The following is a 24170-nucleotide window of genomic DNA, read 5'->3' as shown; positions in this document are numbered from 1 at the left end:
CAATAAAGAAATCTATAGATACATAAGTAGATAGAGCTAAAGAGGAATACAGAGATAGTGCTTGTCGAAGGTTCAGAAATCTGATGGCAAGGAGGCTTGGAGAATTGTGTACAATTCCGGTACCCCTATTACAGGAAGGATGTGGGAAATCTGAAAAGGGTGTAAAAGGGGCTTCCCAAGTCGCGACCTGGAAAGGAAAGGTTGGACAAACTTGGGATCTTCTCTCTGTAATGTCAGAGGCTGACAGGAGACCAGATAGACGTTTATAAAATTATGAGAGACGCACATAGGGTAGACAACCCTCATTCTAGTTACCCTCTCACCCCTTCTTTTCTCCTCATCTGCCCATCACCTCCCTCTGGCTCCCTTTCTCCTTTCCTGTCTTCCATGGTCCATTGTCCTCTCCTATTAGATTCCTCCTTCTTCAGCCCTTTACTTCTTCCACCTATCACCTCTGAGCTTCATCGCACCTCCCCACTCAACTACCATTCCTCTCACCTATCACCTGCCAGCTTGTATTCCGTCCCCTCCCCTCCCGCCACTTCTGCTATCTGTCCCCTTCCTTTCCAATCCTGATGAAGGGTCTTGGCCTAATACGCCAACTGTTTATTCCCCTCCATTGATGTTGCCTTGCTGAGTAGATGACCTGCAGAGTTACCCCAGCATTTTGTAAGTGTGAGTGTGAGTGTCAGTTGCTCAAGATTTCTGGTATCTGAATATCTCTTGTGGTATGAGATAAAGTTATCATTGACAACTAAAAAAAAACTTTGACAATTTTTATGAGGAGGCTTTTCTGCTACAATGTAAAACAGTCATTTTCTCCAGACTTAAACCAATTCAAACAAATAACTTTATTTAGTAAGATGAATATTCAGAAGGTTCTACATGTAGAGTTTTTTAAAACTTAAGAAAGTTTTGGTGATATTAAAAAAAAACTGAAGTAACAACGTTGTACATTTTAAAGAGAGACATCTTATTGAAGGAGGCATTTTACTAAGGCAATGACATTATTTAATTCATTCATCATGCAAGTTTTAAATTTCAGCCCTCTAAATGTCATGAAATTCTATTCCTAGAATATATAGGTGTGTAGCATTAAGTTGAGCGCACTCAGTTCCTAGCCTGGCAACAGTGTTTAAAGTAAATCTATTATCGAAGTACATATACACTATGTCCCAAGATACAACCCTGAGATCCATTCTCTTGCAGAAACTGACAACAGATGCAAGGAAACACAATAGAATCAATGAAAAACTACAAACACACACAGAGGGACAAACAACCAATATACAAATACAAAAAAGGAGAAAAAGAGAGAGGCAGAATGAGAAAATGTTGGAGACACCCTGAAAGTGAGTCCATACACGTTGTGGAATCAGATCAGTGCTGACGTGAAGGGTTCAGGAGCCTGATTATTGAAGGGTGGCACATTACCAAGTCCCAACAATCCCTCTATCCTACAGCATCTAAAGAAATGATTGTCAACATATTTGTCACAATGGGTCACTCCCTCATATTTCAACACAGGCTGCAATTACACAACTCACTTTCCATGTCCCCATTTAAATGTAGTTTCACATCTGTTATCTGAACATATCTACTCACTAATTCATATTTTGTCATCCTTTCCAATGCGTCTACTCAGCATACTTGAACTGAGAAAAAGCAAATACATTAACTGTTAAAACAGCCCTAGGAGCAAAGTGCACATTGGATGCATGCGATCTACAAGCTGAGAATTGCTGATGTTTTACACCCATGCAAAAGCCAAAGTCATGGGCTGTAAACAAGCTCATGTTAAACCTGATAATTCTGGAGGAGAAAAGTTGAATTTATTGTTATATCTCTGGACTGGTAATTTAATCAAAATAGATTTTTAGCTGAAGTTTACGTTTATGATAGATTGCAGAGTTGAATCATTTTTGGTAGCAAGTGGATCTGCAGGCAAAGGCTCTATGGACATCAAGCCAGATTAACCAGCCATTAAACATCCCTAAACAATCCATGACTGTTATTTGATGGCGCAATGTAATTTTAAGAGATTTTAATAATTGAAGAACAGAAGACAGGAGGTCTTTAATATCACAACTTGTTATGACCAAGAGGAAATCGAAAGTGCTGAAAAGGTTAACCTCTTTTCAATTGATTTCCTTTAGCAATGTTTGCCTATCCCATTCATATCAAGTGTTAAATTTTACTTGTCTCCATTTCCTCTTCTTTGGCAAACCCTCAGGATCGAGGATGACGTCTCCACTCCAGCTCCACGCTTCTGGAGATGACGGACAAAGCCAATGGTGGACATGTCCTGCAGATATTGCCACAGCTGGGGCAACATTTGTGAGGTGGCAGTCTCATTCAAATTTAATTGTCATTCAACCATATACATGAACACAAGTATACAAATCAGTGTTCCTCTGGGGCCAAGGTACAAAGCACCATACCAACAGTCACACACATCACAAGACACAGTTATTTACAGTACGAGGCAGGTATAATTACATTAGCTGTAAAACATTGTTACAAAAAATAAATAATATAGCCCAAATCTCGGAGTGTCATGGCCTATAGATTGGTGGTGCACAGGATGTTGTCCTGGAGCCACATTTCTGCAAGAACAAGCATGCCGAAGTTCTTCATCACGTGCTAACGCAGCCACAGAAAAACACCTACGTCACCCACCTGCTTTGGCTTTCTGTATGTTCCTGACACTTTGGCTTGAGTTCCTCAGTGCGCTCCAGAGAACACAGCCTCAGAATAGAAGAACATCCCCTTAGAATAGAGATAGGGAGAAATTTCTCTAGCTAGGGGGTGTTGAGTCTGCGGAATTCAATGCCACAGACCATCTGTGGTGGTCAAATTATTGGGTATATTTACAGCAGAGGTTGATAGGTTCTTGATGAGTAAGGGCATCAAAGATTATGGGGAGAAGACAGGAGAATGAGGTTGAGAGGGTTAATAAATCAGCCATGATGAAATGGTGGAGCACACTAAATGGGCCGAAACACCTCATTCTGCTCCCATGTCTTAAAGTCTTATGGCCAGACTGAATTTCTTTCAACATCCTGAGGAAGTAGAGGTACTCGTGAGTTTTCTTGACCATGTCATCTATGTGGCTGGACCAGGACAGACTGATGATGAAAGCGACTTTGTCACTTTGAGCAGTCAAGTTTCCAAGGACGTGTAGTTGGGGTAGGTGAGTCGTGGGCATAATGTGTTGGCACTGGAAGTATACTGACACTTGGGGGCTGCCCCCAGCACACACCTCGTTGATCTGATACTACAGCAGCAATGCATTTTACTGTAAGTTTTGATGTACGATGACAAATCAAGTTAATCTTTAATCTTTTAAGTACATGGTTGAGGTATGGATGGCTATGGTTCAAGTGCAGGTCAATAGGACTAGTTAGGAAAAATCAACATTCAGAACAGACTAGATGGGCCTGTTTCTGTGTTGAAGTGCTCTATGACTCTCTATGGCCCAAGGACTGCTCAGTGTCAGTAGGGATGTTGCATTGTTACATGGTGGCTTCGGGAACAGTGCTGAATTTTGCAATCGGGTAATCTCACTCCATCACAGAGCTCAGGTTTGTGAGATTTACACAAAAGTTGCTGGTGAACACAGCAGGCCAGGAAGAGGTACAGTCGACATTTCGGGCCAAGACCCTTCGTTAGGACTAACTGAAAGAAGAGCTAGTAAGAGAGTTGAAAGTGGGAGGGGGAGGGGGAGATCTGAAATGATAGGAGAAGACAGGAGGAGGAGGGATGGAGCCAAGAGCTGGACAGTTGATTAGCAAAAGGGATATGAGAGGATCATGGGACGGGAGGCCTAAGGAGAAAAAAAAGGGGAGGGGGAAGCCCAGAGGATGGGCAATAACAGATGGGGTGCGAGGGGGAGGGGGAGAATTAACAGAAGTTAGAGAAGTCCATGTTCATGCCATCAGGTTGAAGGCTACCCAGACGGAATATAAGGTGTTGTTCCTCCAACCTGAGTGTGGCTTCATCTTTACAGTAGAGGAGGCCGTGCATAATCATATCAGAATGGGAATGGAATGTGGAATTAAAATGTGTGGCCACTGGGAGATCCTGCTTTCTCTGGCGGACAGAGTGCAGGTGTTCAGTGAAACGGTCTCCCAGTCTGCGTCGGGTCTCGCCAATATATAGAAGGCCACATCGGGAGCACCGGACGCAGTATATCACCCCAGTCGACTCACAGATGAAGTGTCGCCTCACCTGGAAGGATTGTCTGGGGCCCTGAATGGTGGTGAGGGAGGAAGTGTAAGGGCATGTGTAGCACTTGTTCCGCTTACAAGGATAAGTGCCGGGAGGGAGATCGGTGGGGAGAGATGGGGGGGAACAAATGGACAAGGAAGTCGCGTAGGGAGCAATCCCTGTGGAAAGCCGGGGGGGGGGGGGGGAGGGAAAGATATGCTTAGTGGTGGGATCCCGTTGGAGGTGGCAGAAGTTACGGAGAATTATATGTTGGACCTGGAGGCTGGTGGGGTGGTAGGTGAAGACAAGGGGAACCCTATTCCTAGCGGGGTGGCGGGAGGATGGGGTGAGAGCAGATGTGCGTGAAATGGGAGAGCTGCGTTTGAGAGCAGAGTTGATGGTGGAGGAAGGGAAGCCCCTGCCTTTAAAAAAGGAGGACATCTCCCTTGTCCTGGAATGAAAAACCTCATCCTGACAGCAGATGCGGCGGAGACGGAGGAATTGCGAGAAGGGGATGGCATTTTTGCAAGACACAGGGTGAGAAGAGGAATAGTCCAGATAGCTGTGAGACTCCATAGGCTTATAGTAGACTCTTCACTGTATACACCAGAGATTCATTTTCTTGCAAGTATTTACAGTAAATACAAGAAACACAATAAGAATCAATGAAAGACCACACCCAGCAGGACAAACAACCAATGCGTAAAAAAATCAACAAACTGTGCAAATATGAAAAGGAGAGAAAAAACATAAATAATAATAATAAATAAATAAGCAATAAATATTCAGATCATAAGATGAAGAGTCCTAGAAAATGAGTCCATGGGTTGTGAGAACAGTTCAGTGATGGGGCGAGTGAAGTTATCCGTTCTGGTTCAAGAGTCTGATGGTTGAGGGGTAATAACTATTCCTAAACCTGGTGGTGTGGGCCCTGAGACTCCTGTACATTCTTCCTGATAGCAGCAGCGAGAAGGGAGCATGACCTGAATGGTGGGTACAGGGCTTGTTTTGCTGCTGTTATTTTACTCATTGTATTCTGGTTTTGTTGTGTTCTGTGTTGCTCTGCTAAGAATGTGTGGCCGTATTTGTCAGCTGCTCCCAGCACATCCTTGGGTGTGCTGGTTGTTAAGGCAAATGACACATTTCACTGTATGCTTCGATGTATATATGATAAATACATCAGAGTCTGAATCTGTGCAATTTTATGAACATTTACAATCAAGCCAGGTTTTCCAAAACTAAAGATGTTGCTTTATGCAACTAACACACACAATTGCCATAGTGATCTTACAGTAGAACACACAAATCTCACTTATTAGAGACAAGCACCTGACTCTGGTTAACTGAATTAACAGGACGACAAGCAACAGGCACCTTCAGGTTAGGAGGAAAAATAAACAGTGCGGATTTCCTCTCTCTAGCACCGCTAGGATTATAAAAGCTTAAATCTGTTGCACCAGCACACATTTGGATACCAAATTAGGTAAGGATTAGGACTCACAAGGCCATTCTGGAATAAGAGGCATTTGGTACTCAGTAATCAGAAGAATAGGTAGAATGGACACTTACTGACTTGGTATATACCTGAACAATGCCGGGATCCTGCAGGCTAAACGTTATCCGTGCAATTACTTCCGAGTTGGATTCAGTGCCTTCAGAGAAGAGGAGAAAAGCATGTAAATCCATTTTGAATGTTACCAATAATCACTGTATAGACCACCATTGATATGTAAAGTGAAAACGGGACAAAGAATTTCAGCTGCCCTGGACATTTTGTGTGCATAACAATTTCCTTCCCTTACATCATTTCCAAAAATAAACTGTTTTTGTGCAGTGGCCTCAGAAGTGATTGTGTAACCATGTAACCTGATGGTTTAAATTCAACAAGTGAACATTGTTTTGAGAACTCTGCTTCCCTTTAAAAACACGCATGGTTGTTAATTATTTTTTCCTCATTTCCTTCTGCCTCACTGCAGCCTAAGACATGTTTGAAGACACCACCTTCATGTACCAATGCTAAAAGGTCCAAATGGCATCAGCAGCTGCCACGATCCATCCAGTCACAGCCAGGGTACCACATATGATGAAGAAATAGAAACAGAATTGGGCAACCCAACATGGTGCTTTCTCTGCCACTTTCAAGATCTTGGCTGGTTTATGCGCAGTGGCCACTTTATCAGATACACCTGCTTGCTAATGCAACTATCTCATCAGCCAATCATGTGGCAGCACTTAATACGTAAAAGCATGCAGACATGGCCAAGAGGTTCAGTTGTTGTTCAGACCCAATGTCCGAATGGGGAAACAAATGTGACCTAAGTGACTTTGACCGTGGAATGATTGTTGGTGCCACTAAGCAGAAACTGCTGATCCCCTGTGATTTTCACATACAACAGCCTCTAGCGTTTACACAGAATGCTGAGAAAAACAACAGAAGTCCAATGGACTGTAGTTCTGTGGGCAAAAATGTCTTGTTGCTGAGAGAAAATAGAGGAGAATGGCCAGAATGGTTCAAGCTGACAGGAAGGCGACAGTAACTCAAATAACCAATGGTACAACTATGGCGTGCAGAAGAGCACCTCTGAAACACACAAAACATCAAACTTTGAAATGGATGGGCTACAGCAGCAGGAGACCATAGACATACAGACAGTGGCCACTTTTTTTTTGGTACAGGAGGTACCCGATAAAGTGGCTACTAAACGTATCCCAGTGCCACTTTCTTATGCTAACTTCTAATCCTTCAATGGAATATTGAGAGCAATATCTAAGGGAGGGTGTGTTGGCCCTGGAGGGGATTTCAGACGAGGTTCACAAGAATGATCATAGGAATGAAAGATTTTGATCTTTGAGGACCATTGAGCCTGTACTTGAGGAAGTTCAGATGTATTGGAGGGGTGGAGGGAATCTCATTGAAACCTACCAGATACTGAAAGGCCTAGATAGAGTGGACATGGAGAGGGCGTATCCATTTGCAGGATCAGAAGTGAGTCTCAGAATAAAGGGATGTTTCTTTTAAACTAAGGTTATGATGAGTATCTTCAGGCAAATGGCAATAAATATATGAAATATATTGGCACAGAGCTGCAACATCAGGGAATAAGGGGAGATTTGATAGAGGTACATAAAATTGAGAGATATAGATAGGGCTAATGCAAGCAGGGAATTTGGATAACACTAAGACTAGAGGCCATCAGATAAGGGTGAAAAGTGAAATATTAAGGGGAAGCTGAGGGAGATCTTCTTCACTCAGAGAGTGGTGTAAATGTGAAATAGGCTGCCAGCTGCAGTGGTGGATGTAGGTTCGATTTCAACATTTAAAAAAAATTTGGATAAGTACATGGACTGGAAGGGTATGAAGGGCTATGTACCAGGTGTGGTTAGATGGGACTAGGCAGAATAAAGGTTAAGAACGGACTAGATAGACCAAAAGGCCGGTTTCTATGCTGCAGTACTCTATGACTCAGAGTGCAATGGAAGCCAAGTCATTGGGTGTATTTAAGGCAGAGATTGATAGGTTTGTGATTAATATTGGGGTTAAAGGTTACAGGGAGGAGCATGGGTTTGATTTTTTTTTAAACCATAATGGAATTCTAGACCAGACTCTTACATCATATAAGCAACACACATCAAAGTTGCTGGTGAATGCAGCAGGCCAAGCGGCATCTGTAGGAAGAGGTGCAGTCGACGTTTCAGGCCAAGACCCTTCGTCAGGACTTATTCTTACATCATATATTTGAATTCTCTTACAACCTAAAAGTCTATCATCTGCATTCTTCAGTTAATGATGGTCGAGCCTATAGACATCTTGGGTAGAGAATTCCAAACGTTTACCATCCTCTGAGTGAAGAAATTTCTTTACATCTCAGTTCCGAAGAGCTGACCCATTACCACGGTTGTGTTACAGTTCCAAGAGCCAAACTTCCAGTCCGACCTCAGGTATTGCATGTATGCACTTTGCACGTTCTCCAAATGACTAGAGTTTCTGTCAGATACTCTGATTTCCTCTCACGTCCCAAAGATCTGCTAGAAGGTTCACTAGCCATGGTAAATAATCTCTTTGCCAAGGAAAGTAGCAAAAGGATAGACATGCAAGAGAGAAATCGCAGGACTCAGTCTGAAAGATAAAGACGCCTGGGATGCAGAGTGACTTGACTATTTGGGTTCAGAATTGGCTTGCCCATGGAAGACAGAAGGTATTGCTAAATGGGTCTCACTCTGGTTATAGTTCTGTAATGAGTAGTGTTCTGCACAGATTTGTACTTGGATTTATGCTGTTGTCGATATTTACAAATGACTTGGATGATAACGTGGTTGAGTAGTTACCGCCTGCTATGCTGCTGGCATTTAGGGCAGCAATGAAGGTCCTCCATCTCTGTCTGCCCAAGGATTCCTCATTGATGGTACTGTAACAATTTTTTTTGACCACTCAGGGTTGTTAGTCCTGAGCTGAATCCCCAAACCTGGAGGACTGGTAGACCACTCTTACTTTGGCCTTTACCTTTTGACCTATTTCATAGTCATAGTCATATTTTATTGACCCCAGGGGAAATTGGTTTTCGTTACAGTTGCACCATAAATAATAAATAGTAATAAAACCATAAATAGTTAAATAGTAATATGTAAATTATGAAATAAGTCCAGGACCAGCCTATTGGCTCAGGGTATCTGACCCTCCAAGGGAGGAGTTGTAAAGTTTGATGGCCACAGGCAGGAATGACTTCCTATGACACTCTGTGTTGCATCTCGGTGGAATGAGTCTCTGGCTGAATGTACTCCTGTGCCCACCCAGTACATTATGTAGTGGATGGGAGACATTGTCCAAGATGGCATGCAAACTTAGACAGTGTCCTCTTTTCAGACACCACCGTGAGAGAGTCCAGTTCCATCCCCACAACATCACTGGCCTTACAAATGAGTTTGTTGATTCTGTTGGTGTCTGCTACCCTCAGCCTGCTGCCCCAGCACACAACAGCAAACATGATAGCACTGGCCACCACGGACTCGTAGAACATCCTCAGCATCATCCGGCAGATGTTACAGGACCTCAGTCTCCTCAAGAAATAGAGACAGCTTCAGTGTTCTTTGACCAGTCCAGTTTATTGTCAATTCATATCCCCAGGTATCTGTAATCCTCCACCATGTCCACACTGACCCCCTGGATGGAAACATCCATGGCATGGGTGACCCTACCAAAAGTCAAAGAACAAGGCCCTGACTCTAGCCAACATAGCTCTCTGGATCATTTCAGCATGCAATCCTCCAAACCCTACGACAAAGTTATGGTCCTCTTGGAGGGATAATGTGGATGAGCGGGTTAGTAAGACTACAGATGACACAAACATTGGCGGCATTATGGACAGTGTAGAAGACTGCCAAAGATAAAGTGGAATATAGCTCAGCAAATATGGGCAGCGATATGGCAGATGGAGTTTAATCCGGGCAAGTGTAGTCTGCTGCTCTTTGGGATATTAAATGTAAAAGGAGTGTACACAGTTAATAGCAGCACCCTTAATAAAGTTGATGCACAGACAGATCTTGGGGACCAAGTGCATACCTCCCTGTAAACAGCCGCATAAGTTGATAGTGTGGTGAAGGCCGCATATGGCTTGACTTTAATAGTTGCGACATTGAGTTCAAAGGTCAAGATGTTACAGTTTTAGAAAACTCTGGTTAGACCACATCTTGAGTATTGCATACATTTCTGGTTGACCTTTAATAGGAAAGATGTGGAGGCTTTGCAAGTGGTGCAGGGGTGGTTTACTAGGACACTGTCTGGATTAGAGGGCGTATGCTATGAGAAGTGGTTGGACAAAGTTGGGTTGTATTTTCTGGAATGGCAGAGGCAGAGGGGAGATCTGGGGTTGAAAAGTCTGATACTAGAGGACACGCATTAAATGTTCGAAGGGGAAAGTTCAAAGGAGATGTGCTGGGCAAACACACAGATTGGTGGGTGTCTGGAATGTGGTGCCAGTGGTAGTAAAAGAAGAACATATAATAAGGGCATTCAAGAGGTTCCCAGACAGGCACATGATTATGCAGAGAATGGAGAGATAATAGTGTATTTAGGCATCATTTGTTTAGTTAGTTCAACACAACATAGTACGTAGAAAGGCCTAATCGTGGGCTGTACTGTTCTTTGGTTAGAGGGAAATGAGAGAAAAGTGGGACCCATGAGATTGCTCTTCAGGGAGTCAGCATCCACTTGATGGTTTGAATGCCCCTCCATCTTTTATTTTATTGAGACAAACAGCACAGTAACAAGCCCTACAGGCCTAATGAGCCTGTGCCTCCCAATTACACGTGTGATTAATTAACCTACTAACCCATATGTCTTTGGACTGCGGGAGGAAACCCACACAGTCACGGGAGAATGCAACTCATTACAGACAGTGGCGGGAATTGAACTCAGGTCGCTGTTGCATTAACCGCTGCACTACCCTGCCACTCTTTCATAAGTCTCTCAGGCTCAATACAACTATTGTTGATAGAATCTCAGGTGGAGACGAGAGGGCGTACTGAAGTGAGATATGCCAACTAGCAGAGTGATGTCACAGCAACAACCTGGCACTCAACGTCAGTAAGACGAAAGAGCTGATTGTGGACTTCAGGAAAGGTAAGACAAAGGAACACATACCAATCCTCATAAAGGGATCAGAAGTGGAGAGAATGAGCAGTTTCAAGTTCCTGGGTGTCAAGATCTCTGAGGATCTAACCTGGTCCCAACATATCAATGTAGTTACAAAGAAGGCAAAACAGCAGCTATACTTTATTAGGAGTTTGAAGAGATTTGGTATGTCAACAAATACACTCAAAAACTTCTATAGATGTACCGTGGAGAGCATTCTGACAGGCTGCATCACTGTCTCGTGTGGGGGGGGGGGGGGGGTGCTACTGCACAGGACCGAAAGAAGCTGCAGAGGATTGTAAATTTGGTTGACTCCATCTTGGGTACTGACCTACAAAGTACCCAGGACATCTTCAAGGAGCGGTGTCTCAGAAAGGCAGCATCCACTATTAAGTACCTCCAGCACCCAGGGCATATCCTTTTCTCACTCTTGCCGTCAGACAGGAGGTACAGAAGCCTGAAGGTACACACTCAGCAATTCAGGAACAGCTTCTTCCCCGCTGCCATCTGATTCCTAAACGGACATTGAACCCTTGGACACTACCTCACTTTTTTTAATACGTAGTATTTCTGGTTTTTTTGCGCAGTTTTAATCTATTCAATATACATATACTCGAATTGATTTACTTATTTATTATTCTTTTATTTTATGTTGTTTTTCTTCTATATTATGTATTGCATTGAACTGCTGCTACTGCTAAGTTAGCAAATTTCACGTCACATGCCAGTGATAATAAACCAGATTCTGATTCTTTCCTGCTTTGAAGATATTCCTTAAAAGGCTTCCTATTTGTGAAATTTTAAGGCAGGTGCTGTGATATCTTTGTCAAATTTTATTTGGTTAATACCAGGAGGCAAATTGGCAGTTATTAAAGGCAGGGTCCAAATAAATGTAATTTGATGTAGTGTATTTGCATGTGGCTGGCAGTTTACCCCTCACCAACTGACCCGAGGAGATCCAGTATACTGCCTTACATAAACATGCACCTCACACTTTATGTCAACTTTCAGATTATATCCTCAATGATTGATACCACTATTATTTTGTAGATAACTGTATGTGCTGGATTGTAATTATATGTACTATGTTTTACAAGTCTCTCATTCCCTCATCCCTTGCCGCCACCAGAGGAAGCTGCCTGAATTTGGCTCGTCTCTTTCCCTCTCACTTGATGCAGCCGGAGGCTTGGGTCCTGGGCAAGGTTTAATCAGCGTATTTGTGGATTGGACCTGCAGTTCATGTTATGTGTTTCTGGTTTCTCTTTCCTCGTATATTGCTATTTTGATCAGGGCAGACGGACTCTGTGGCCTACAGCCAACAAACGACACAGAGCTAAATTGAATTGAACTGCACTAAACTGAACATTCCTAAACTGTTTAAAGGCTCTGCGGTTTGATGTTTAATATTTAGTGTGTTTTTCACTCATTTTTTGCCATTTGCCTAATTTTTTTTGTGCTTTGGGTGTTTGAGGTTTTCTTTGAACAGGTTCCATGGTGTTTCTTTGTTTCGTGGCTGACTGTGGGAAGACAAATCTCAGGGTTGTCTATAGCATACACACTTTGATAATAAATCTATAAGACCACAAGACATAGGAGCCCATTTAGCCCAGCAAATCCACTCCACTAATCAATCACGGCTTGGGCCCAGAGGAACGGTGTTTTGTTTGGCTGCATACATATGTATGGCTGAATGACGATAAACTTGAACTTGGAATAGGCCACCCAGCACTAAATCTGGCCTGGCTGAGTTTTGCCTTCCTCAGTAGCAAGAACCCTTTTTTTTGTGTGGGAATAATGCATATTGCTGTTTAATTGCAATCAAATCCCTTGTGCCTGAGGAATATTGAATGCAACAATTTGATGTGCTGGCATTCGTTAGCCGAGGGATTACATTTGAGAGCTGTGAGGTATTGCTGCAGTACTATAAACCCTGGTTAGACCACACTTAGAGAATTGTGTCCAGTTCTGGTTGCTTCATTATAGGGAAGATTTGGAAGGTTTAGAGAGCATGCAGAGGGGATTTACCAGAATGTTACCTGGATTAGAGGGCATGTCTTAGGAGGAAACACTGAGCAAGCTGGGGCTTTTTCCTTTGGAGAAAAGGAGAATGAGAGGCAACTTGATAGATGTGTACAGGATTACAAGAGGCAGAGAGTGGACAGCCAGAGATTTTTTAGAGGGGTAGAATGAGGTCAATCACCTCATCAAATCTGCTCCATAAATGGCTAATATGAGGGGTCTTACAAGCATGCAGCCACAGGTACTGGAACATCATGTGTTCAACTCGACAGTCCTCTCAAGGGATCTGTCACTGCTGAAGCGTTGGACAGTCAGCAATATGACAACTGTGTTCACAAGTTGTTGCTGTTGGGAATATGCCTCCAGATGGCAGGAGGAAACTCTGTCCTGACACAGACAAGAGAATCTTTGAAGATGCTGGAAATCCAAGCAATTCACACAAAATGCTGGAGGAACTCAGCAGGCCAGGCAGCATCTATAGTAAAAAAAAAGTACTGTTGACATTAAGCTGAGACCCTTCAGAATTTTTTTTCCTCTACCAGGGAAACACGTGACATCTTGCTGTGTTATAAATGAAATTATATTCAAAATGGATATTCTGAATGGAGGAGACTCCAGGTATTTTACAATCCTAAACTCAATTACAACACTTCCATATGTGTTCTTTTGTTTACGGCCTTTATTATTTGTCTCAGGAGACAGAGGCAAGCCTGCTTCATCTCTAGATCCCACTTCAAACAAAATTCGCACAGCTTGCTTAATGGAAAAGGTACCTGCTGGGTGACTGCCCCTCAATTTATAGACATGCAAATTTTTAAAAAAAGAAAATTTAAAACTTAATGCCTTAGGGATTTTTAAAAAAATTGCTGTTTGTTGAGACAAGTCAATGAATTGCTTCAAAAGAGCTCATCTGCTCCTTCAGCCTTTCCCATCCTTTTGAAAATAAGCATTTCTGAAGAGTGCATTTAAACTATCCCAAAACGAAACAACATTCGTGACTGCCAATACTACATTTACACTCCGCGGCTACTTTATGAGGGACACCTGCTTATTAATACAAATTTCTGATCAGCCAATCATGTGGCAGCAACTCAGTGCATAAAGACATGCAGACCTGGTCAAGAGGTTCACACCAAACATCAAAATGGGGAAGATATGTGAATTCAATGACTAACCGTGAAATGAATGCTGGTGCCAAATGGGGTAGTTTGAGTATCTCAGAAACTGCTGATCTCCTGGGATTTTCCACACACAGTCTCTAGAGTTTACAGAGAATAATGTGCAAAAACAAAAATACATGCAGAGCAGCAGTTCTGTGGGTGAAAATGACTGTTAATGAGAGAGATCAGAGCAGGATCGAGACTGGTTCAAACTGACAGGAAGGCAGCAGTAACTCTGATAATCACATGCTACAACAGCAAGGTGCTGAAGATAATCTCTGAATACATAACACATCAAACCTTGAGGTGGAGAGACTATAGCACCAGACCACACTGGGTTCCACAACCACACCTAAAAAGAGTGGCCACTGAGTGGATACATTTTCTTACACCATAAACTTCGCTAACATTTTAAGATTGAACTTTCATTTTAAAAATGTGTGTCTGCATTATAGTGGATATTAACCAATGTAAATAATATGCTGAATCCTAAACTGTGCATTAGAAAGAGAGATTTGTCAGTGACACCCACAGATGAAATTAAGTAAAATACTTCAGGAAGACCCTGAGCAGGTATCAGGCATTCTATGGTGAGAGTCTGAGGAACAGTTACTGAAAGACACAGCCAGCTAGAGCAGCTAGGATTCTTCCAGATGTTGTTCAGGGAAGAAAAGGAGAAAGAATAAATTATCCTGAAATACTTAAACACAGAACTACCTAATGAATAAATTTCACAAATCTACTTAATGGCTAATAAGCAAACATGAAGATTTTTATTTACATTGAAGGTTTGAAAATTAAGTTTTAATTACAGCGGTTTAATCATTATGGGGCTATTCTGTAAATTATGAGATTGGAATTCCAAATTAAGACAATTAAAAGATACACACGTTAGAATGGTTCAAACCATTCCTTAAGCCTGTTTCATTATGGGTAACGAGTGAACCAAACTTAATACACTCACACACTCACATTTATCCTGGCTCTCAGAGGAATTGTATCAGCTCTATTCCCCACCTTTTCTGATGCAACCCATACTCTCTCACCTACTGATCACCCGATTTCTCTGACACACATTCTATGCCTAGGGCAGTGACCAGTTAACTTATTTCTAAAGGAAATGGCTTTAAATTTTAGAGCACAACAGTAGAAGTAACATCTTGCTATCTATCCATCTCAGTTGCTCTACAATAATCTTGAAAACTTCAATCAATTCATCTCTTCTAAATTCCAGGAAATGGAGTCTCAGTCATTAACCCTTGGAGCACAGACATTATTCTGGTAAGTCTATGCCTTATTCTGTGCCAAACATCATACGTTCTTGCTGTACTGTGACCATAGCTACTCCCAAAACTCCATGTGAGATTTAATCAGGACATTGTACATACTACTGTGCAAAGTCCTATAATATATACATCTATCTAGGGTTCCCAAGACTTTTGCACAGTACTGTAATAATTTTATGTATTACACGGTACTGCTGCAAAATAATTCATGACATGTGAGTGATGAAAGGAAGGGGGCAGGGAGAGGGGAATTATGGTCGGGAAAAGGGAGAGGGGATGGAGCAGGAAACACTAGAGGTACATTTTGTAATGATCATTAAACCAATTGTTTGGAATCAAATGACTTTGCCTGGTGTCTTGACACTGCGGGTGTCTGCACCCGTGCCACCCCCACCCCGGCGTCCCTTCTCTGTCACTTATCCCACACCCTTCCCACGGTGCTCCACCCTACTCATTCCCAACACCCTTTGCTCCCATCAGTTTTATAAGCTCGCTGTCCGCTCCACATTGACAAATCCAGTACTGGGCAAAAGTCTCAGGCATCCTAGCTATATATGTGCCCAAGACTCGTGCACAGTACTAGAGCTATATCATGATGGCCAATACATTCAGCAGTATCCACCAGTAGTTACTTTGATTTATGTCCTTATTCACCTGTAACATAGGGACACATTCCCAGATTTTAGCCATTTTAGAAATACATCCATTATTGGCAGCCCTTGCCACCCAGGACATGCCCTGTTCTCATTTACTGCCATCAGGGAGGAGGTATAGGAGCCTGAAGATACATACTCAACCTTTTAGGAACAGCTTCTTCCTCTCCACTTTCAGATTTCTGAACTGTCTATTTTGCTCTTTCCACACTCCTTTTTTTTTACTGTACTCTACTGTACTCCTGGCACAGGACGACAAGTTTCACAACACATGCTGGTGATAATAAATCCAATTTTGAAACTGCATTACACAACTGTTTTAAGATTAATTCCTTGCACTGTGTGAAACTCCAAGTAGGCAGAAGAATGAGGTTGAAAAGAAAATAAATCAGCCATGATCACATCGTGGAGCAGACTCGATGGGCTGAATGGCCTAATTCTGCTCCTATGTCTTATGTTCTTATCTCAGCTAGCAACTGTTAGAAAAGTTTACATCATCCCTGTACAATAAACAGTTGGTGTTCAGATCCAGATATCATCTAATGATCTAAACTGCATCCTTTCTGCAAAAGTCTCCTGCCAGAATCAATATGATTGTCAATAACAATTTTTTAAAAAGTCTGTTGAAAGTAACATTGCTACTGAACATTGTAATTTAATACCACAGTAGGAACCTATAAGAAAACAGCTTTTAAAGTGCAAGTCTCCTGTCTGAATCTCAATCCTGGAGGCCAATGGGCCTAGGCTGGTTCTTCGAACAAGGTTTTCAATTAGACCCACTTCTATGCTCATCCTCCATGACTCTAAAATCTTCCCATTTCAACCAGATATCCAATTACATTTTGAAGTGAAGTCACTATTCCAGTGATGCACAAGTGCCTGCTTTCCTGCTTGTTTAACTCAAACAACCTCCAGTTTGCCTACCAGCCCCGACTAAGAGTTGAGGATGCCATCGTCTACCTGCTGAACTGTGTCTATGCCCACCTGGACAAGCCAGCGAGCACTGTGAGGGTCATGTTTTTTGACTTCTCCAGTGCGTTCAACACCATCCACCCTGCTCTGCTGGGGGAGAAGCTGACAGCGATGCAGGTGGCTGCTTTCCTGGTGTCATAGATTCTTGATTATCTGGCAGACCACAGTACGTGTGCTTGCAACAGTGTGTGTCCGATAGAGTGATCAGCAGCACTGGGGCTCCACAGGGGACTCTCGTCTCCCTTTCTCTTCACCATTTACACCTTGGACTTCAACTACTGCACAGAGTCTTGTCATCTTCAGAAGTTTTCTGATGACTCTGCCATATCTGGCTGCATCAGCAAGGGAGATGAGGCTGAGTACAGGGCTACGGTAGGAAACTTTGTCACATTGTGTGAGCAGAATTATCTGCAGCTTAATGTGAAAAAGACTAAGAAGTTGGTGGTAGACCTGAGGAGAGCTAAGGTACCGGTGACCCCTGTTTCCATCCAGGGAGTCAGTGTGGACATGGTGGAGGATTACAAATACCCAGAGATACGAATTGACAATAAACTGGACTGGTCAAAGAACACTGAGGCTGTCTACAAGAAGGGTCAGAGTCATCTCTATTTCCTGAGGAGACTGAGGTCCTTTAACATCTGCCGGACGATGCTGAGGATGTTCTACGGGTCTGTGGTGGCCAGTGCTATCACGTTTGCTGTTGTGTGTTGGGGCAGCAGGCTGAGGGTAGCAGACACCAACAGAATCAACAAACTCATTCGTAAGGCCAGTGATGTCGTGGGGATGGAACTGGACTCTCTGACGGTGGTGTCTGAAAAGAGGATGCTGTCTAAGTTGCATGCCATCTTGGACAATGTCTCCCATCCACTACATAATGTACTGGTTGGGCACTGGATTACATTCAGCCAGAGACTCATTCCACCGAGATGCAACACAGAGCATCATAGGAAGTCATTCCTGCCTGTGGCCATCAAACTTTACAACTCCTCCCTTGGAGGGTCAGATACCCTGAGCCAATAGGCTGGTCCTGGACTTATTTCCTGGTATAATTTACATATTACTATTTAACTATTTATGGTGCAACTGTAACAAAAACCAATTTCCCCCAGGATCAATAAAGTATGACTATGACTAAACCTACAAAAATAATGAGGCGGCACGGTATCACAGCAGTTAGTGTAACGCTATTACAGTGCCAGCGATCTGGGTTCATTCCCACCGCTGTCTGCAAGGAGTTTCTGGTTCTCCCTGTAACTGCATGGGTTACCTCCAGGTGCTCTGGTGTCCTCCCACGTTCCAAAGACGTTCGGGTTAGTAGATTGATTGGTCACGCGGGCGTAATTGGACAGGAAGAGCCCGTTTACTGTGCAGCAACTCTAAATGAATACAAATAAATTTAAAGCAATATTTTCTCTCAACAATATTATTACAGTGGATTCTGGTAAATTGGGCCATTGATTAATTGGGGCAGTCGCTTATTTGGGACTACTCTTAAAGAACGAAATCAAATAAAGAAATTAGTGGAATTCCCTTCATTTATTTTAGGCACTGTGCCACTTAATTGGGGCAGGAGACGGTCAGTCACATGCGCTTGTGTGACTGTTAGACACTACACCGTGCTTGGAGTGAATAGTTGCGTATGCTTGTGTTATGTTATCCATTTGGGCTGATGAACGCCAATTCAAGAAGCAGCGCATTTTGACAATTCTCGGTTTTTAAAATTTTGAACTTTAAAGAATTTGAGAACACTTGTCAAGAAAAGATATGCAAAAAAAAATTACCCTACTAAACCAAGTTAAAAGCCATCTGTCCAACGCCACTCATTGTCAACTGGCAGAGATAGCTGAAGCGCCGAAATCTACAACTGCACACTTGATTCATCAGCAAGATAAACTGTGAGAAGATTGGGCATTATGTGAGGGACAACAGGGAAAATCCCAAAAATGAAAGCATGAAGGTAAGGATCCAAATAGTAAAGAGGTCCTCAATCAATGGTTTTCCCATTCTAATTGGACAAGGAGTACGTGCCAATGGACCAATGTTAAAAAAAACGGAAGTCAGGAGTTGGTGAAGAAGATGGGTCACAAAGATTTTAAAGCAACAGATGGTTGGTTGTCTTAATGGAAATGTAGACACCACATTAAATTCAAGAAAACACGGCAAGAAGGTAGTGCTGATGCTGTAAGTGCAGAAACATGAAAATATATAAAATCCCCGACTTGCTTCAAAATTTTTGTACAGATAATGTCTGCAATGCTGATGAAACAGAAATTTTTCTTTTCTTGCAAAAAAAATTCCACACTAGACTGTTCCCTTTGCTGCAAACACGCGACTAATCAGGTTCAAAGAAAGTAGTGGATCACATAACTGATGTGTTGTTCAAATATGTCAGGAACCAATAAAAAGAAACTGTTGGTTATTGGGAAAACCATTAAACCTTCATGCTTTAAGGGGCTAAGAATGGATAGTTTACTAGTCAAGTACTATGCCAGCATATACTCAATCAATTCTTCTGTGGGTAAACGTTACAAACTAATACACATTTTTATAGTCCTGTAATAATACTGGTAGTGTTCCAATTTATTCTGTACTGTATTTCATTTAAATACATAATTTACTTAGTTAACTGGTAGTTTGTCTTTTGTTTAAATATAACTTTTTAACCATTTCCATGTAATTTCAGACAATTGGGATAGCCACTTAATTGTGCCACAACATACTTGCCCCGATGGGTCCCAATCAACCAGAATCTACTGCATTTGACACTAAATTCAACAAGATTTCCCAACAAAAGATCCAGTCCGAGGGGGAAATCAACACTTAGTTTTGGATTCAAAGAAAATGAGAAAATAATAGAGGCTTTGTAAGACCACAGCTGGAGTATTGCGAGCAGCATTAGGCCTCTTAAGAAAGAATGTGCGCATTGGACAGGATCCAGAGGAAGTTCATGAGAATTATCCTGAGAATGAAAGGGTTAACAGATGAGAAGCATTTAATGGCTCCAAGCCTGTACTCACTGAAGTTTATAAGAATGAGAGGGGATTCTCATTTAAACCTATTGAATAATGAAAGGCCTAGATAGAATGGACGTGGAGAGAATGTTTCCAATAGTGGGAGAGTCTAGGATCAGAGGACACAGCCTTGGAAAAGAAGGACGACCCTTTAGAACAGAGGTGGAAGAATTCTTTAGCCAGAGAGTGGTGAATCTGTGGAATTCATTGCCGCAGAAGCCCGAGGAGGCCGTGTTATTGGATACATTTAAAGCGGACGTTGACAGGTTCTTGATTAGTCAGGGTGTCAAAAGTTACGGGGACAAGGGAGGAGAACGGAGTTGAGAGGGATAATAAATCACCTGCCAATGAAATGGCAGAGCAGACTCAATGGGCCACATGGCCTAATCCTGTTCCTGTGCCCTATGGAATCACTTTTTAAAATTACTTACAGTCATTGTCACACAGCTTTAGCAATTAATGAACTGGCATAATAAACTGAATAGGGATCTTAGGACAAAAATTGCAAGCTGACAAACATCATAAAGGAGGTTGTGGCTTGCAAGTTCAAATAGTTTATTATCCAGGAATTACTTTTAAATAAAAAGCATACAAGCACGTATTGTGACAACTATCACCCCTTAATTAGTGTGATCCCATATAAATATCCAAGCCTCACTGATATAAACTGCCTCCAATAGTAACTTGTGGGCATAGATTTTGATATGGAAATGAAGGCAATCTGTGTAATTATTTGACAGGAAGTAATGTACCCAGGCTTTCCTTAAACTATTGCACACAGATATTAAACTCTATACACAGCAATTTGATTTCCCTTGCTGGTATTTATACCCATATTGCATAATTGGTTTTCTATTTGCTACATGAAAATTGATAATTTCAGTAAAGGAAATCTAGTATTCCCCTAGGAGTTTAATTACTTGCTGAAAATCCATTGGGAGAATGGCAGATGGGAGAATATACCCTGCTGAATGGATTAGAACAGGAGAAATGCCAGTTAAACAGGATATGACCCCAATAATCTTCAATTTACTCAAATAATTACTTTATCTTTCATGTGGAAAGCTAAATCTTTTTACTAAATGAACAGAACTATATTAGAATAAAGAATGATTGCTACATCAAGTATTATTTATCAATCAGCTGAATTTATTCAGACTTTTTTATCTTTTAGAAAAGGGTAGCTATGAGAGTCAGGATGTCTGTAGTTGTACACAATGTAGTTCACCCTTTAGAACCAAAAAAAATTTAGCATCACTTGGTATCCAAGAACTACAACACTTTTTATTGATAGAGAGTATTTCATGGAGTAAAACTCCCAAGGTGGTTATGAAAATAAGAAGAAATGGGGAAAATGAAGAATTTAGAAAAAGCTTTCAAAAGGGCAATAAAAAGATCTTTGAGGATCCCTGCATATCCAAAAGCACTTCAAAATCAATGTAGTACTTTTAAACCATTATCCTCCTGTAATAGAAGAACATTAAAAAGAAAGGAGCCAAATCAGCCATTTGATCTACACCAACGCAGGATTTAAATCAGGCAATTTCTTGCAAATCACCCTTGTAAACCTCCACATGGTTTCTGCTTCGGGGGTACACTGTGTGATATCGTTTCTCATCAAATACATTTTAAGCACTGCGAAAGAAAGATGGATCAGCTAGTGTTTGGATTAGCCATCAGTGGGAGAGATGATATTTAGATACCCCTGTGATATCTAGATCCTGCATCCTCCCTAAAGTACTGTTCAACACTGACTGGCAGCTCACTTGCATCTTGCATACAAAATTTTGAAGGGCATCCAAATCCTGGTTGCATTTACTTTTTAATCCACCAAGGTTGGATGAGACTAGAATTAGAGGTCATAGGTGAAGGATGAAACATGAAACATTCCAGGGGAACATGAGTGGGAACTTCTTCACTCAGAGGGTGGTGAGAGAGTGGAATGAGCTGCCAGCGTAAGTGATGGATGCGGGTTCAATTTCAACGTCTAAGTGAAATTTGAACAGGTACAAGGATGGAAGAGGGATGGAGGACTATGGACAAGATGGGCCAAAGGGCCTGTTTCTGTGCTGTAGTGCTCTATGACCTCCTCCATATCTCAAGATTCAAAGATTATTTGCACACAAAAACATTGAAACATGCAGTGAAATGTGTCCTCTGCATCAACAACTAACTCACCCAAGGGTGTGATGGAGGCAGCCTGATGTCGCCACACATTCCAGCACCTTCACAGCATGCCCATAATGTTCAGCAGATATACTCAGATTCATACACTAACACTCACAACACCCTTCCCCCTACCTTCCTCTCCCCAAGGTTCTGGCTCTGAACCCCTTCAGCTCCAACTGTGTGATTTGTCAATGTGCATGCAGATGTCTGGATCTCTAACCTTTACTCTCCCTGCCACTCGTATCCTTGCTGCCCAACTCTCAGACAGAATCATAGGCTGACCCAAGATACAAACTCTAAGCCTGATTCACTCTCACTGAAGTGCAATACAATGGTTCAATCACTCTTGCTACCCCTGCATGATAGCACAAGACTCCAATAACTCTTCCCCATCTCAACCCAAGCTCCCATCTCATCCACTCCAGCCTCACCTTACGCATCTGCTCTTCTCCCTTCCTCTAAGCAAAGCACAAACTCCTCCACTTGAACACCCTCCTCCCTCCCTTCAACGCTCACTCAAAAGCACATGGAGTTCATCACTCCCTCTCCCACACACCAAAAAGCATACCCCTTGTCTATCTATCTCAAGCACAAGCCTCTCTCACCGCCACCCTTCTGTCATTTAAAGTTAGATGTTCAGTGTTACCTTACGAAGAGGCAAGTAACAGAGCATTGCCACAAGAAAGTAGCACCCATCATCAAGGTCACGCTCATTTTTTTTTAAACTGATACTATCAGGCAAGAGGTACGGAACCCTTTCTGTTCCACACTTCCAGGTTCAGGAACAGTTGTTACCCTACAACAAAATGGCTCCTAAATCAGCATGGAAAACTCACCTCAACATCGAGCTGATTCCTCTACCTAGTGATTCACTTTTAAGGACTCTACAACTCATGTTCAGGATATTTTTTTTTGCGCAATTTGCCTTTGTTTGCACATTGGTTGTTTGTCACTCTATGTATAGTTTTACATAAATTCTATAGTATTACTTTATTTTCCTGCAAATGCCAGCAAGAAAGTGAAACTGAAGGTAGTATTGGTGACAAGCATGTATTTTGATTATAAGTTTACTTTCAGTTGTATAACGATATGTTGATTGTGCATGGATATAGAACAGAGCCTCTCAAAAGCAAATAAAGAGAGCAATGCCTTGTAAAAATACGTACTAAACTGATTCATTATATTACGCACCAGTCAAAACATAGAACACAGAATAGTACAGCACAGGCCCTTCGGCCCACAATGTTGTGCCGACCCTCAAACCCTGCCTCCCATATAAGCCCCCACCTTAAATTCCTCCATATACCTGTCTAGTAGTCTCTTAAATTTCACTAGTGTATCTGCCTCCACCACTAACTCAGGCAGTGCATTCCACGCACCAACCACTCTCTGAGTAAAAACCTTCCTCTAATATCCCCCTTGAACTTCCCACCCCTTACCTTAAAGCCATGTCCTCTTTTATTGAGCAGTGGTGCCCTGGGGAAGAGGCGCTGGCTATCCACTCTATCTATTCCTCTTATTATCTTGTACACCTCTATCATGTCTCCTCTCATCCTCCTTCTCTCCAAGGAGTAAAGCCCTAGCTCCCTTAATCTCTGATCATAATGCATACTTTCTAAACCAGGCAGCATCCTGGTAAATCTCCTCTGTACCCTTTCCAATGCTTCCACATCCTTCCTATAGTGAGGTGACCAGAACTAGACACAGTACTCCAAGTGTGGCCTAACCAGAGTTTTATAGAGCTGCATCATTACATCGCGACTCTTAAACTCTATCCCTCGACTTATGAAAGCTAACACCCCATAAGCTTTTTTAACTACCCTATCCACCTGTGAGGCAACTTTCAGGGATCTGTGGACATGTACCCCAAGATCCCTCTGCTCCTCCACACTACCAAGCATCCTGCCATTTACTTTGTACTCTGCCTTGGAGTTTGTCCTTCCAAAGTGTACCACCTCACATTTCTCCAGGTTGAACTCCATCTGCCACTTCTCAGCCCACTTCTGCATCCTATCGATGTCCCTCTGCAATCTTTGACAATCTTCTACACTATCTACAACACC

General features: G+C 42.2%; 1 protein-coding gene across 4 annotated transcripts in view; it reads right to left on the bottom strand.

The window, feature by feature from the left end:
• Positions 1-24170, bottom strand: part of znf532 (zinc finger protein 532) — a 177346-nt gene that overhangs the window by 130654 nt on the left and 22522 nt on the right. For 2 of the 4 annotated variants that reach the window (XM_072252264.1, XM_072252266.1), the window contains exon 2: positions 5779-5861. The gene's annotated coding sequence lies outside the window, so the exon portion shown is untranslated. Of the gene's footprint in view, positions 1-5778; positions 5934-24170 lie in introns of those variants that run through there. The other 2 variants (XM_072252269.1, XM_072252265.1) reach the window with 2 other exon arrangements.

The sequence above is a fragment of the Mobula birostris genome, chromosome 3 (genome assembly GCF_030028105.1).
Source record: "Mobula birostris isolate sMobBir1 chromosome 3, sMobBir1.hap1, whole genome shotgun sequence".
Taxonomy (NCBI): Eukaryota; Metazoa; Chordata; class Chondrichthyes; order Myliobatiformes; family Myliobatidae; genus Mobula; species Mobula birostris.
The sequence above is the reverse complement of the archived record's forward strand: the minus strand, read 5'-3'. Positions and strand labels throughout refer to the sequence as shown.